The sequence below is a fragment of the Coenobita brevimanus genome, chromosome 40 (genome assembly GCF_032717465.1).
Source record: "Coenobita brevimanus isolate Jiangsu-jjx chromosome 40, ASM3271746v2, whole genome shotgun sequence".
Taxonomy (NCBI): Eukaryota; Metazoa; Arthropoda; class Malacostraca; order Decapoda; family Coenobitidae; genus Coenobita; species Coenobita brevimanus.
This window is the reverse complement of record NC_136993.1, coordinates 62,089,246-62,103,864: the sequence shown is the minus strand read 5'-3', so window position 1 is coordinate 62,103,864 and position 14,619 is coordinate 62,089,246. Positions and strand designations below refer to the sequence as shown.

The window sequence follows — 14,619 nt, the reverse complement described above, 5'->3', positions numbered from 1 at the left end:
ATACGTTAACCCTAGGGGGCATGTATTGATTTTATTTTCCTTCACTCTCATTTATCAAATCTCATATCTGATCCCAAATCCGCAGCGAGGTTTGATTACCTTACTGGTGACTGAAATGTGTCCCACCCTCCTCAGCAGTAAAGTGTGAACGTTAACTTACAAAGCCCGCCTGGCAAACCACTGGGAGAGCTGTGCGTGCGTCACGTTAGCATCCTGACCACTCGCCGCCACTTTGAACACACACACACACACACACACACACACACACCAGCTGCTGGTGAGGACTGATGGGGGCTGGAGATCGGTGTAGACGTATGCCCATTGTTTTAAACTGTGGACAGGTGTTCACCTTACCCTATCCATATCTTTTGGTTAACTTAATGCACGAAAGGCGTGGCGTTCCCCAGTGAACGGGAGAGTATTACCCCAGCGTAGTACTGGAATCTGCGGGGAGTCTCATAGCACCTCTTCGCATGCCCCTTCGTCATATTATGGTAGCCTTGTGCAAAGAAAACTGTGTAGAATTTGAAGTGCCCGAGGGTGTGTGTAATGGGAATTATAATTTAATTAAAGAAACATCCTGTAAAGAAAAAAAAAAAAAAGTGTTTAATACTTTTATTGTTTTAAAACACTTCATCACTTCTCCGGAGATCGTTAATTTACAACGAGGTGAAAACAACGATGGAAAACTGCTTCCACTTCGATTATATTTTTTCAGTATTTCTACCAAGCTGTTTATTAGATATGGTGCATGAAACTTTTATAAATTTGTTCATGATACTTTTATAGAATAGTTCATGAAATGATTCCTCCAGTAAAGAAGTGCAGAGTACAACCTAAACAGACGAATCGTGCACAGCCAGTTAGTTTGAAATACGAAAACTCATATTTGCATTAGGTATACATTTACAAGTCCAAACTATTTTGTTTTGGCTTGGCAGTATATTTTTTCTGGTGTATTTAGGTGTGATTTGAACGAATTTGAGCTTTATTCTCGATGCTCGTGATCGGTTTTCAAATTACCCCCCCCCCCTCTCAAGTGTCTTGCGGGGACAGTTGGGTTATCAGGGTTCTGAGTGGGAAAAATGACAAAAAAAAGCATCTGAAGCAGAAATATAATCAAAATCGATTTGACCAGCCAAGGGGTATTCGTAGAGTTATAACTGTCTGCATGAACCCCTTTGAAGCTTTGGTATACATACTCATACAGAGTATTCAAGAACAAATGCCAGTCATTAATAATAAAATACGTAAGAATTGCTAAGATTAAGAGATTATATTGTATGTGAACCTTAGAAACTGTTATTTTCTTTTCAATATTGTAAATTTCAAACTAATCAGTGTTACCAACTGTTTGCCACACATCCCAACACGAAAGGGTGCTCTCTCACGCTTTCAAGATTACCATTTACGTTGAAGATGTGGGCTTCCATTTAGAGCGGGGTGCGGGAAGGGTAACCCCTGTCTTCACTTTCAAGACTACGGGTGATGAACGTCAGGGACGTACTGTAGGAAGATCTCACCCAGAAATATGTAGGCAACACAACTACAAGGCAGGTGAACGGGGAGGTGTCTGGTAGGTTTGTAGACCGGAGCAGGAACAGAGCACCGACACAAGAGAGGGGTAGCCAAGGGACTGTCATTGAGAATATACTGTATGGACGTGATGTGAATGAGATCCGACTCACCGCTGTCACCAATATGTTTCACCCCTCTCTAATCACCAGTTAGGAATAATCCAGAGAACTTGGTGTATTTACAACGGGAGTTTATTTGGAGAAGAGAAACACAGGTCCAACCCGTTCTATACCAGCCCCCAACTGTCCGCCAGCGAGGGCAGTGAAGGGAGCTGGCAGCCGGCAGGCTTGCTGTGAAGTTTATGAAATCAGTTGATGCATGCACTTTTGGTCACGTAGATACTCACTGGTAGATATACTGCTAACTTATATACTATTATACTGTTAGTTCTAGTTTGGTAGTTTAACATACAGTATTATTAATGTATGGTTACATATTGGGTTACTGAATGTATGGTTACATATAGGGTTACATGGTATTGTTTCATAGCATGGTTACAGTTACAAAGAATGGTTACATTGAAAGAGTCAGTCATTTTACATGAAGGTAACTGTGGAGGCCCGTAGACAGAAACTACGGGATGTTATGATAATTGTGTATGATAATTATGGTGTGAAGATTGGAGTTAATGACAGGCTTTGTTTCAGGTGTAGACCATAAGCTCGGCTCCAATAGGAAGGTAGCAGGAGCAGAAGGCAAAAAATGTCACGGCTGTGACAAGCTGTTTCCTTATTAAACACTGTCATGAGAAGAAAGGCTCTTTTTCAATGCTTTGTTTTATGCTTTAATCACTGTGACTGTTTGGTGCCCGTGACTGTAATATGTTTATTCCGCCAGTATCCCTAATCTGTATAGCAAATATTTACTCTGTGTATGTACGTTATACTGTAGTTTCGCATGAGGATTGGTATTATTATAGTCCTGGTGTCGTGTGTCCGTACCATAAATTTGTGATATTGTATTATCTTGACACTAACAAGTAGATTCTTAATATTGTCCTTCTCTGTCAAGATCATCATTTTTTTTTTTTTTTTTTTTCAGGGATGAAAGATATAAGCCAGTAAGGTAAAGTGTTGTGATGGCTGAAGGTGAAGAAACTCAGTGTGTGAAATTTGAATGGCATCATTGTGGAAAACAGTTCATTAGTAAAAGACTCTTAACAGGCATGCACTTCTTCACACAGAAGACCAGAATATTGAATGTGATAAATGTGGGAGACGGTTTGCTCGCAAGAGCAATCTGGTTGAGCACCTACAGGTTCATGCCAAGGTGAAGCATCTTAAAAGTCCCGTGAGCGTGGCAAACTTTTCACCAAAAACAGCAGCCTTACCGGACATTCATTTTTTCACACTGAATGGCTTCCAGAGTTATGAGTATGGTAGATTATTTCCATGCAGAATCACTCTCACTGACTACATGGTAACACATTCAGCAGTCAAAGAAAATTTCTCTCGTGATCAGTGTGGAAAAAAATTCTCACATGAGAGTAGCCTTACTTGACACACACACTCTCACACAGGAAAGAAGAGGTTGTTCGTGAAGAATGAAGCAAAGAGTTCTTTCGTAAGAGTTACCTTTATGAGCACTTACTACTTCATCAGGGGGTCAAGAGAATCGAGTTTGATGACTGTGGGAAACTGTTTGCTAGGAAAAGAGACATGTCCAAGCATAGTCACACTCACACAGGAGAGAAAGCTTCCATTGCAATCAATGTGGTAAACTGTTTGCATGAATGTGTAGCCTCTTGAGCACTTAATAACAAACTGCCCTAAAGTATAGCTATAGATGTGAGGAATGTCGGAAACTGTTTACAAAGAAGTGTAGTCTCAATAGACACTTACTCAGGACAGAAAGGCTTTAGGTGTGGTGAGTGTGGTCAGGAGTTTCTTCGTAAGAGCTACCTTGATGAGCACCATTTGACCCACAGTAGAATTAGAAATTTAGGGAGCACTGGGAGTGGAAAACTATATGCAAGGCAACAAGACCTCAGGGAACACATGCTGACTCGCCCTGGTAGGATGAACCTTGACTATGGTCAGCGTGTAAGTTATTTTGGTACTAAAAGTTATATGGCTCAGCACACATTTAATCACACGAAGGACGTTCAGCTGTCAGACACTGGTGATTTTTTAAAACAAGGAATCAAGAAGATAATGATAGCTGAGAGTAATGCTAGAGGGCAGGAAAAATATTATTTAAATATTAATTACATTTTAAAAACGGAAATAATTTCACATCCCAACTTTACAGTGAAGTAAATTTGGTATCCAGTAAAGTAAAAGAATTCCATTTTGTTCATCTGGTTGTGTTCCTAAAGTCTTTCAGGGTGCAACTTGCGTTTGAAGAGTTATTATCCCCTATTATTGAAAATTAAGGTTTGTTACAAAATTATCTCGATAATATGCCAATCCATTTACAATTACACTTAATTGCTGTGCAGTGGATCTTTTTAATCAAATTTTGTATCACTTGGAGGTCAGTTTGTGTGTGCGTTACTGTATATGCCTGAGTCCACAGTTGTTCCCTTAATGTTACTAGAGCATCCATCAATCCATCCATCATCTAATCTTGTGTTGCCCCATGATGAGTGTAGGAGCCTGGGGCTAGGCAAGTTGGTCCTGACATTAAAGATGAGAGTGACTAGCCTCACTCATCCCTGAGTGGCAATACGTGAGCAATAAACCCCAATCATCCCTTTGATATAAGCCTGCACGGGCTCAATCAGTGGTTTTATAAATCGTATATGTCTTGTAAGAAAACGTGTCCTGTCAGTGTCATCTGAAGTTTCATTACAATTATCTCATTCTTAAAAGTGGAAGCTCTCACATTCCAAGTCACAAGATGATAAGTAAAGAGTATATATGATACCCGTTTTAAACCAAGTATAAAAAAATGTCAATACTGTAGTGGGCAAACAGAGAGCATCTGGTACTCGGTCGTCATCTCATGTTCGTTATCATTTTATCACTGATGAGTGGCCAAGATCCATTACAAAGAAAAGTACCAGTATAGTGAAAGAGATTACATACAATACAGTGCTGAATGAAATGATACATACATTTTGACACTTATTAGCCATGCCTTAATGCCCTAACTCTGACATGTAGGCTTTGCTACCTACAACGTGTTACTCCTGTAGGGTAGAGCTGTTACGTCAGTTGGGTAAAAAAAAAAAAAGGGGAAATGACCCACGTCATATTCCCTAGAAACTGGATCTATTTGTTGCTGTCATTTACTCAGGTCTCTTGCTTCCTCAACTTCCTCTCTCACAAAAATTCACTTACCACAGGCTATTATCTTATTGGCCCACCAGGTCTACGTGACTCGCATATCTTTCCACCATCAGTTATATCAGTTCTGCGTTTGTAGCTATACAGTCTAAGCAGTCTTTTTCTCTTTAATTAGTGGATGGAGTTACTGTGAATCCCTCATTTGTATCACTTGCTTTTTCTATCTTGTCATTGCAGTCAAAATATATTTCACTATTGTTCTCTCTCCACTGCCCTCATTATGGCTGTTTCACTCATCTACATATCTTTGTTAAACATAACTCCTGGTGGTAGGTGGTGGTGACCATCATTTTCTCACTTAATGCAGTGCTGCCTACTTCTTCCTTCATCTTTGTCATTCTTTTTCTGTGTCTGCCCCCATCTCTGCCCATTTCTCCCATTCTTCTTGTCACTTTTTAATACTCTCCCGTCTTCCTTCAGGTGGCTTTATAGTGGGTCATAAATCTAATGGTTTCCTGTAACCCTGGAAGCCATTTACAACACGGACATTGTAACCATAATTATAATCAATTATCAGGGTGATTTGAAGACTACTATTGTGCCCCTGTTAACTGTGTTGGGACACATATGTGGCGTTCATCTGGGAAGCAAATCTCCAGACTCTTCCCCGCGCAAAGAAACATTGATTCACTACATGGACCAGCCCTTCATGGACGATAGCTTCTCTGTGGTTTATCCGTCTGCTCAACCAAGCAGACTGAAGTTAACACTCATCATCATCATCATCATCATCATCATGCAATCCATTGTTTCCACATGAGTGTAGTAGCCCGGGGCTGGGCAAGTAGGAATAGACTGTAGCACCAATCGAGCAGGGCAGTACTCCCGAGGTGGATGGAAAGCAGATGACAGGGAGTGCTGGAGCTCCCGTTTCGTCAGCCCTCAGGACTAGTTCCTAACCATCCCCCTTTGCTGAACTTTTTCAGTGTCGCAGATACACAGAGAGTAGGCCAGCATGCTCTCCAATACAAATTTCTCTAACTATCTATACCAAACTACCTGCACAGTACACACTACACTTCCTTTTCCAAAATTCAAAAAAAAAAATAATAATCATGGCGTCTCAACACTCAGCCTCGGAGTCCCCGGGGGGGGGGGGACCATAAATGCCCCCACCTTCCATCCCTCTCCCGGTGACGACACGAGGTGCCTGGAACCACTGTCTGACTAACTTCTTCATTTCTGCAACATTCACGGCCTTTCCTCTAACTTTCGCTCTGTTGAGCACCACCTCTCCTCCTCTAAACCTCTCCTTCTCTTTCTGACTGAGACTCAGCTGTCTGAGGCAACTGACAACAAACCCTTTTCTGTATCCTCCTACTTTCTCTATACTCATTTCAAAGCCAAAGGTGGCTGTTGTGTATATACAGTATACGCAACAACCTATCTTGCTCTCGTCTTTCTGAACCCGATTCTTCTGAATTCTCAACACTCTGGCTTCGGCTTTCCCGTCATTCTCTGACTAAATATATCTGTGCTGTTAACTTATCCCCTAATTCTACTGACTATCAAAAATTCTTCGACTATCTTACTTCTACGATGGAACACATTCTATCCATTTCTCCTTTCTCTGAAATCTCCATTTTAGGAGATTTCAATGTTCACCACCACCTTTGGCTCTCCTCTCCTTTCACTGATCCACCTGGTGAACAAGCCTACATCTTTTCTATCCTTAATGACCTAGAGCAGTTTGTACAGCACCCTACCCGTATCGCTGACCGCCTTGGAGAGAGCTCCAACATACTTGACCACTTCCTTACCACCAGTCCTTCTGCTTACACTGTTAATCTTTTCTCTCCGTTGGGCTCCTCTGATCACAACCTTATCACCTTAACCTGTCCTATCACTCAGGTACGGCCTGTGGACCCTCCAGGGAAATATTGTCTGTGGCATTTTGGAGCCACGGATTGGGAGGCCCTCAGGCAGTACTTCTTTGATTTTCCTTGGAATGATTATTGCTTCCATGGCCAGGAGCCATCTGAGTGTGCCTTGCGCATTACTGAGGTTATTCTTTCAGGCATGAAAGCATACATTCCCCTCTCGTATCCTTTGTCTAACGCAAGAAAACCTTGGTTTAATCACGTTTGTTCTAATGCTGTCCGCAACAAGGAGAGGGCCTACAGAAGGTAAAGGAGCCAACCCACCCCTCAATCATATCATCTTTACATTTCTGCTCGGAATCGTGCTAAGTCTGTTCTTCGCTCTGCTAAAAATAATTTCATCTGTACTAAATGCTCTCAACTCTCCAACTCAAATTCTTCCCGCTCCTTCTGGCACCTTGCCAAAAACCTTTCTAACAACTTTACCTCATCATCCTTCCCTCCTCTTTTCTACTCTGATGGTTCTGTAGCTATTTCTTCTACTGATAAAGAAGATCTCTTCGAACAGACTTTCTCCTCCAATTCCAACTTAGACGATTCCGGTGCTGTTCCTCCATCATTTCCCCCCTCTGACTTCCTCATGGCTAACATTAAAATTTCTTCAGCTGATGTATTTTCTGCCATCACTGGCCTCAATACAACAATGCATATGGGCCTGATGGAGTCCCTCCTGTTGTTCTCAAGAACAGTGCTTCTGTGCTTACACCCTGCCTAGGCAAACTCTTTCGCCTTTGTCTGTCAACTTGTACCTTTCCTTCTTGCTGGAAGTTTGCACTCATTCAGCCAGTCCCAAAGAAGGGTGACCACTCCCAACCCTCCAACTATCCTCCAATTGCTTTAACGTCCTGTATTTCAAAAGTTTTCGAGTCAATTCTCCATACAAAAATTTTAAGGCATCTTTCCTATCGCAACCTTCTTTCTGATCGTCAGTACGGGTTCCGTCAGGGAGGATCCACTGACGATCTTCTCACCTACCTTTCAGACTCCTGGTCATCCTCCTTTCGGGACTTTGGTGAAAGCTTTGCCATTGCACTTGACATCTCTAAGGCTTTTGATCGAGTCTGGCATAAATCTTTAATTTCCAAACTGAACTCTTATGGTTTCTATCCTTCTATCTGTGCCTTCATCGCTAGCTTCCTTTCTGGTCGTTCTATAGCCGCTGTAGTAGACAGCCATCGTTCTCCTAGATCTATCAACAGTGGTGTTCCTCAGGGCTCTGTCCTATCACCAACTCTCTTCCTTTTATTCATCAATGACCTTCTAAGCTGTACATCTAACCCTATCCACTCATACGCTGATGACTCCACCCTTCACCTTTCCATTCGGTTCCCGCAACGCCCATCTCAGCAGTTACTTCAACAAACAAGGGATGAGGCTATGGCACACCTAATGTCTGACTTGGCTCGTATCTCTGACAGGGGTAAAAATGATCTGGTTGTTTTTAATGCATCTAAGACTCAGTTCTTACACCTATCAACCCGACAAAATCTTCCACAGGTATACCCACTAATGTTTAACAATATTCAGCTTAATCCTGCATCATCCTTGAACATGCTTGGGGTTTCATTTACTCGGGACTTATCTTGGAAAGATCATATTACATCTCTTGTAAAATCTGCTTCCAAGAGATTAAGTGTGCTATGCCGACTCCGTTCTTTCTTTACCCATGCTCAATTGTTGACTATACAAGGGTTTTATCCGCCCCTGTGTGGAGTACAACTCTTATGTGTGGGGAGGCTCCCCACATACAGCTCTTCTCAATAGGGTGGAGTCAAAGGCTTTTCGTCTCATTAACTCTCCTCCTCTTCCTGACTCCCTTCAACCTCTGTCTCTTCGCCGCACTGTTGCATCTTAATCTCTTTTCTATCGCTACTTTAATGGTCACTGCTCCTCAGAACTGTCTGCATGGATTCCTCCACGTCTACGACGGGCGCGTAGCACCCGTCTAGCAGCAAACTCTCATCCTTTTTCTGTCTAACTCTCTAATGCAAGAGTTAACCGTTACTCCCAGTCCTTCATTTATGCAACAGGTAAACTCTGGAACTGTCTCCCTCTGTCTGTATTTCCTGCTGCCTATGATCTCCAGTCTTTCAAAAGCAGTGTGTCCAGGCATCTCGAAATGATCGGATCTTGAATTTGGCTCTCTATTGTATTTTGTTTTTTCTCTTGGAGGAGACTGTTATTGCGGGCTCATGGCCTTTGGTTCCTTCTTCCTTGCATAAAAAAAAAAGTTGGTCCTATTATTTAAGGTGAGAGTGACCTGCTTCACTCATCCCTGAGTGGCATTACGCGGCCAATATTCCCCAACCACCCTTTAGATATAAACCTGCACCGGCTCGATCTGAATGGAGCTACATAATTGCCCACTAAACCACCAGTCGCCATAATTTGGGTATATGGTTACCACCCAGCATAGTAAATGGTTTCCTGGTATACAGGAAACCATTTTGCTTGTCACTCAGTGTAGAGTCACCCGTAGACAGAAAGAAGAGGAAAGAATGAAGGAAAGAAAGACAGAAGAGGAAGGATGAAAAGAAAGACGTGGCCTTCCATGCCAAGTAAACCGTAATCCCCTCGTTTCCCTCTACCATATTTTACTTTGACCATCCATATAAATAACCACACATTTCCACACACTTTGTGCTCCTGTCACTTTCTACAAGTACCTTGTGCTTAAAAAAAAAAAAAAAAAAAAAAAAAAAACAGCACAGCAGTCAAATGGGCAGAAGCAAGATGCTTGAAGGAGTAGAATGTAATTTTTTTTTTTTTATTTCATATTAGCATTGCCAAGAAAAAGAATGGAATGACGATGTCTTACTTTTTATTTGCGAATGTTATTTCTTGACAGCCATGTCAACATATTTCAATTGTTAGGATTCTTGCCAGTCATTATGCAAGCATCTGAAAATTGAGAAGAAACAAGTCAGACACAGTCAAATGATGTAAGCCAAGTAACTATGGGGTAAATGAACTTTTAAGTGGCTGGTATGTATATTTTTCCCTTATTTACCTCACAAAAAGCTACAAGGTTAAACAAGCATCCACTAGCATATAAGGGATGGGAAAATAAAAGAAAGAGTACTATTACTCTGCTGTTTGGAAATCCTCAAAGCCAATACAATAACAAGCTCAAAGACAGTTGCCTGCTTCTCTTACATGGATTTCCTTTTTCTATGATGTGCTAGGGAAGAAAGTAATGGACATTATCTAAGTGTGAAACACACGTTGCAGAAGAACAGGCAAACTTTATCTTGTGATGGTACAACAAGATCTGCACTGAGTTGGTTTAACAGAGGGTTTAAATGATTATGGCTTTACTTTCACATCATAGCCAACTGAAGCTGTAGGAGAGAAAAATATTTTGTACTGGAAAAACAAAGATTTTTTTACAACAGGTGTACATACTGACTAGTGATTCATGTGTGCTTTATGTCCTGTGCATCTCGCTAATTTCATCCACACAGGATTGTTATTAGTTCCTTTGTTCTCAACCAAGCCACTCTTTGCCCCTTGCCCTCCTTAGTTTCTTTACATGTACTTTTTCTTAACATTAGTAATGGTTTGTAAGAATGACATACCATCAAATGCTGACACTCATTACTGTTGCTGCGGCTCTATAATCGCTGACACAGAAAATTAGTTGGCTTATGTTCTGAATGGTTTTCTGGATAGCATTGGATTAAAGCTTATCAAAAATAATAAGAACGACAGAATTGTGGTGAATGGGTTTCTTTATGTTTGAATTTTTAAATATGTGGTATATTTGTCAAAAATAATACCTATGATAACATTATAGAAATTGCCAACAGAAACTTATAGGTACCTGGATGTATACATGCAAAAACCAGCTAATGAAAGCTAAACAATGGCCCTGTTAGATAAATTTTCTTTTTCAAATTTTTAACATAAATTCCTGGAGTGCCAATTACGCTTTTGTGGAAGAGTAGTACAACTGTGAAGAGGTCAGAAGTCTGTATTTGAGTTCAGTGATTAGGTCAATATCCATTATCCATGTTCAGTGATTGGGTTCGTATCGATGTCCACTGACGTGGTGTCCAAGCCTTCAGTGACAACAGCTCTCAGGACTGCTTTTCTGTTATCGGCAGGAATACAGTTTAACACCAAAGATAATTAAGATTAACATTTGATTAGTACTATAATATTAACTCATTACGCCTGAAGACATTATTTTTTTTTTCCAGAACCTTACATTCAGCTTTGAAGAGTACCCTAGTTGTGAAAGGATTTTTGAAGACACTAGTGGTTGTTTAATGTAGCAGATCCAGAATAATTATATGGCTATACTGCCTGGTTATGCAAATGTCTCTTAACTTATTCCCTACTCTCTCAAAAGGAGGATGGTGGACTGAAGAAGAGCAGTGTAAGCCTGCAGTCCACTGAATCTACATTTAAGATGTGCCATGGGCCAGAAAAACAATAACATTGTGCATAAATAAAAATAATGTAGTCTTCTAGTTATATTCACAGCCACATTGGTGTAGGAGAATTCTTTGTCAACTTAAAGAAGAAAAGATGATTACTGTGCGTACAAGTCACCGCCACCTGGACATTAGGATAGGGGAGGGTCTTATTTCTTACTTCTTACCAGCTATAAGGGGACACAGTTGACCTGGCGGAGATTCTAGAGCAAGAAAAAATAGGGTATTTTCTTTCTGATTAAGGATTGTACTTTTAAGGCAGAGATACATATATAAACACGTGTAGGCACACTTCTCACTTAAAACTATGTACAGCATAAGAGAGAGAGAGAGATACTAAGGAGTTAGTGCTCACCTATTGGAGGTAACTGTAGGTAAAAGCAGCAGGCACAGTTAGAGGCGCCACACAACATTTGACCATCCACGCAGAACTCAGACGTATCGAGCCAAGAATGAGAGCACAGACCCCCTAGCTTGGCACACGCTGTATCCCTGCAGAGTTGAGATGAAGGTTGGATTACTTACGTGAATAGTCATGAGTTCTTTTATTCATCTTAGTAAGGGCATTTCGAAGTGGCGTGATTTGCCATGAAGATAGCATTGTCTGTTGGCTGTAACATACTCTGATTTCCCGAGTTGAGAGGAATGCTGGGTTGCCTACGTGAATAGTTAAGTGTACTTTCAGACAGTTTAGTAGTGGATTTTGAAATGAGAGGGAAGGGGTCAGACACAATGATACTACTGCTCAGTGGCTCTAGCACAGTCAAACATTCCAAGTTGAGTTGAAAGACAATTTGCGAACCCCCTCAACCATAATGATGTGCTGTTCAGTTTATTCTTGCTGCCAACTGATGATTTTACTGATCTTAGGAAAGGCGTCTCATACTGAAGAAAGTTATTAATGCTGTATCTAAACTCCTATTTCGAAAAGTCCATCATATGCTGATGGAAATTGTGAGATGATGAGAATAAAATGCAAAACGATGCTCTCCGGCTCAGTGGATTGAGTAATTATTGTGTCCTTGAACCTGATGATGTAGTTTTTGATGTGGGAGTGTCTCCTGAAGCGTTGACCTCCCCCGCCTTGCCCTCTCCTCCTCTGCCCTCCCCTACCCTGCCCTTCTAATACCTTTCCCTCCCCTAGCCTGCCCTCCCGTCGTTTACCCTCCCTACCTGCCCTTCCATTCCCTTTCCCAGTCAGCCAGTCCCACCCTAAGGATAATCACATGAAAGATGCAAGTGGAGCTCTGTATGAGGCTTCACTTTAGCTGCATAAGATTTCACACACAAGGGTCAAATTCTCGTCGGGTAAGGAAGCTCCCCAACACTTTTCCTAAGCGACTAATTTTCGTTTTTTTTTTTTTTTTCGCCGTACTGTCCTATTCTGTGATATAAATCCTTCCATTATCGCCGTACTCTGCATAAATAACATACAAATGGATATTATCCAGCCCTATCCAATATTAAATCGCTAAGGAAGAGGTGTTAGGGAGCTTCCTTGACCGAGCAGAATACGGGCCAGGGTTCTTCATTAGGTAAGTCCCATACGATCTCACATTTATCTGGTAGGCTACTTATGTACTGGAATCCGAACATCACTCACCCTTTGTTATAGCATCCAAGACAATGGTAACATCTAATATGTAAAATAAATCGCTTAAAAAAATTTGCAGCGAAGCTTCCTGTGCCACCAAGAGTTTAATGTCACTTACCGTCCTGCGAAGCAATATGGTGGGTGCATGTTGCCCGGCTCTCCGATGGCGACCTGCCTCTCTTCAAGCTCCAGCTGAGTGTCGTCATCCTTCTCGAAATCCGCTTCTTCCTTTGGCATAAGATTCTGCGACACAAAAGAAGGCGTTATCGAAGTAAACAAATATAATAAACAAATAAATAAATGAGTAACTCCAAAACGCAAATGTAATGTCAGATTATAGCGTTCATTTTTCAGTTCAAACTATTCATCCAGGTCTGTCCAACTCTCTAATGCAAGAGTTAACCTTTACTCCCAGTCCTTCATTTATGCAACAGGTCAACTCTGGAATTGTCGCCCTCTGTCTGAGTGTCTGTATTTCCTGCTTCTTATGATCTCCAGTCTTTCAAACGCAGAGTATCCAGGCATCTCGAAATGAATGGATCTTGAATTTGGCTCTCTCCTGTACTTTGTTTTTCTCTTGGAAGGAACAGTTTTGCGGGCTTATTGCCTTTGGTTCCTTCTTTCTCACATAAAAAAAAAAAAACTATACTCAGTTTATATCTGAACTGAACAAGGTAATAAGTATATGAAAAAATAAATATAAGTAACTCTAGAATGCATGTCTAAGGTCAGACTAGGGAAGTTGGTCTGAGCTCAATCTATTCATCAAGTACGTAACTAGATACAATTTATCTCTGAATTAAACAAGAACCGCTAGTAATGACAAAAATATCACTATACCTAGTGGCGCAGTCGGGGGGGGGGGGGCACGATGCCATCACCCCCCTTTGACGCTGAGGTCGAAATTCCAAAAAGCTTCAAGCATCATGGGCAACCATCACTATTCCCACCCATTCGTGGAAATAACATGGAAATATCAGTGATATTATTTTATATAGTTCCATGTTTCAACAGTGAATTAGGCTTGTATTTGGGCATTACCAGTTACATTTACATTAATTACATTGCAGTATTGGCAATTCCACACTTACAATCATGGTCGTTATTAATCACCTATCGTTCGGTATCCCGTAACTCAGGCTGGCTCCTTTATGCGCGGCGTCACACTGGAATAAGAGGGGCTGAGAGGGAGGGGCCAGAGAGAGAAGGGAAAGTGAGTGGGGGGACGAGTGATGGTGCTGCGATGAAGTGAGGGAGGGGAGGTAGGGAAGGGAGAATGATTTGCCCAGTGCTGGCCACATAATTTGTCTATTTCTTTCATTCAGGGCAGGATATACTGTAAAGGAGTTAATATGCAGTGAATAAAGCTGCATTATACCTTGTATAGCGGCATCAGATAACAAGCGTTTGATAGGTGGAGATATCAAGGGCTGGCTCGTGAGAGGAATATACTGACGTGACAGATGAAATACTAGTGCAGAGCCATCGAGATTGTGTGGGCCCAGACTGTCAATGCATGGAAGCCAGAGAACGAGAGGACACGGGCACGCCTCCTCCAGCACACCAAGGACGAGCGGGAACTGTTCAGAAGAAACCAGCAAACCATCAACAACACTTTCCTCGGTGACGCGAAGACTGCGAGAGATTGAGGCAGGAGGCCGCTGGACTATTTACTAAGGCTTTCCTAGTTGCTTTGGCTTGACGAATGTCGGTTAACATTGACGTAGATATATTATGGGAGTTTGGGTAGGATTTTGTTCAATTTTCCTTCTTACAGATTATAAGAGATACCGTTATTATATCCACCTATGTCCATAGACATCAAATTTATTTACCTT

At 41.5% G+C, this 14,619-nt stretch overlaps 1 long non-coding RNA gene across 1 annotated transcript; it reads right to left on the bottom strand.

Moving 5' to 3' along the window:
- Positions 1-10,547: 10,547 nt before the first annotated feature.
- Positions 10,548-13,878, bottom strand: LOC145397161 (uncharacterized). The gene is made up of 4 exons (XR_013896889.1): positions 13,873-13,878; positions 12,900-13,024; positions 11,543-11,679; positions 10,548-10,841 (listed from the first exon to the last, which is right to left on the bottom strand). It is a non-coding gene; the product is annotated as an uncharacterized LOC145397161 (long non-coding RNA).
- Positions 13,879-14,619: the final 741 nt, after the last annotated feature.